Below are 2,514 nucleotides of genomic sequence, written 5' to 3'. Positions count from 1 at the left end.
GGTCGTGTCGTTTCGTGGCTAGTTGATGTTCGTGGATGCGGATCGTTAGCTGTCTTCCTGTTTGTCCTATGTAGTGTTTTGTGCAGTCCTTGCATGGGATTTTGTACAGATAACCAGGTCGGACCTACAAAGAATGAAACCTGAAAGCAACAACACCCCCAGATTCTATGGACTACCTAAAGTGCACAAACCAGACATCCCACTCAGACCTTTGTAATCATTAAAAACACAGATTATTATCCTACAACTTCCGTAGGGAATTACTGATATGTGCCTCTTCAGTCAAGAGTTCCTGACCTATTAATATTGACTAATAAATGAGACAGCATGGTGTCATGAGGGAAAATCATGTCTGACAGCTTTATTAGAGGAGGTAACAAGCAGGAGAAATAAAGGGAAAGCAGTACATTTGGATTTTCAGAAGGCGATTTAATAAGGTACCATACATGAGGCTACTTTATAGGATAAGAGCTCCTACTATCAGGGGTAGTGTGTGAGCATGGATAGATAATTGGCTAATAGACAATGTTGGAGTGAGGCAAGGCATGTTTATTCTCAAGATAGCATGATGGCACAGTGGTTAGCACTGCTGCCTCACAGCGCCAGAGACCCGGGTTCAATTCCCGCCTCAGGCGACTGACTGTGTGGAGTTTGCACGTTCTCCCCGTGTCTGCGTGGGTTTCCTCCGGGTGCTCCGGTTTCCTCCCACAGTCCAAAGATGTGCAGGTCAGGTGAATTGGCCATACTAAATTGCCTGTAGTGTTAGGTAAGGGGTAAATGTAGGGGTAGGGGTATGGGTGGGTTGCGCTTCGGTGGGTCGGTGTGAACCTATTGGGCCGAAGGGCCTGTTACCACACTGTAATGTAGTCTAGTCTAATCTAATAGCAACCTGTAACTAGTGGAGGGCCAAAGGGATCAGTACTGGGGCCACAATTATTTCCAATATATATTAATGACTTGGATAGGGAAGTGAATGTGCTCGAGCCACGTTTGCAGCTGACACAAACATAAATGGGAAAGTGAGTGTTGAGGGTGACAGTCTGTAGCGGGGTTATAGACAGGTTCAGAAATTGGGCAAAAACTCGACAGATTGAATGAATATGGGAAAACATGCAGTTACACACATTAGCAGGAACAACAGAGGAACAAAATATTATTTGAGTGCAGAAAGCTGCAGCAAGGAGGGATTTGGGAATCCTCATGCATGAATAACAGAAAGTTAGCATCCAAGTTCAGTGGGTAATAGAGGAGACAAATGGGATGTTGGTCTTTATTTCAAAGGGAATGGAGAGTAAAACTGCGGAAGTTTTGCTAAAATTATACAAGGTTCTGACAAGGCCACAGCTGGGAGACTGTGAAAGGTTTGGGCCCCTTTTATTGCCGGTAGATATACTGACTCCAGAGAGGGTTCACTAGTCTGATCCTGGGTATGGAGGGACTGTCTTCTGAGGAGAGATTGAGCAGGCCTGTACTCATTGGAATTTAGAATGAGAGGCAACGTTACTGAAATAGACTAATTTCTTAGGGAACTTGACAGGGTAGATGGGGAAATGTTTCTCCTTGTGGAAGAGTCTAGGACTAGAGGGCATCATCTCAGAGGTGAGGAACTCCTTCTCTCTGAGGGTAGTAAATCTGTGAAGTTTGTTACTGCAGAAGCCTGTCTATGCTGGGGCATCAAGTATCTTTAAGGCTGACACAAAGATTTTTAATCAATAACGGGATAAAGGGTTATGGGGAAAAGACAAGAAAGTGGAGTTTTAGATTCTCAGATCAGCCAAAGTCACACTCAATGACAGAGCAAACCTGATGCGTTGAATGGTGGACTTTTTTTTATCTTATGGTCTTATTTAAATACCCCTTATTGTTCCAGGTCAGTAGGACTGCTTTTCGACAGACCGTGGAAAAACTCTGTGCAAACACCAAACAGTGATTCATAGGATTCAGTGAAAGAGAAAAGCTGAAAAGATATTATCCAGTATCATACTGCAAACAGTTCATCATAATAATTTAAAAATCCCGTATAACCTGATGATAACACTACATCCTGCGCTCTAAAGATCTGGAAAATTTCCATCAATCTAGCTTGAATATCTTTGTTGCAGTTCTTTATGTCAGGCCATCTTATGATTGGATTTTTCAGTGCCAAACAGCATTCACTGTTGAACATGTCAGGTAAGGAACTTCCTCCTTCAATTATTTACACTGTGTTCCTGACTCGGATGGAGAAGTAATTGTGCTATGGCCACATTTATGGATGACATAAAAATAGATGGGAAGGCAAGTGCTGAGGATGACAGAGGGATATAAACAGGGTAAGAAATTGGGTAATATTCTTGGGCCAAAACTTGGCAGATTGAATTTAATGTGGGAAAATGTGTGGTTATGCACTTTGGCAGGAAGAATAGAGGAGCAGAATATTATTTAAATGAGGAATGAGGACAGAAAGCTGCAGCACAAAGGGATTTCATTTTAAATAGACACCAAGAATGCCCAAGTTTCCAGTTTCCTTCCACC

Source organism: Chiloscyllium plagiosum, chromosome 11, assembly GCF_004010195.1.
Source record: "Chiloscyllium plagiosum isolate BGI_BamShark_2017 chromosome 11, ASM401019v2, whole genome shotgun sequence".
Taxonomy (NCBI): domain Eukaryota; kingdom Metazoa; phylum Chordata; class Chondrichthyes; order Orectolobiformes; family Hemiscylliidae; genus Chiloscyllium; species Chiloscyllium plagiosum.
The sequence above is the reverse complement of the archived record's forward strand: the minus strand, read 5'-3'. Positions refer to the sequence as shown.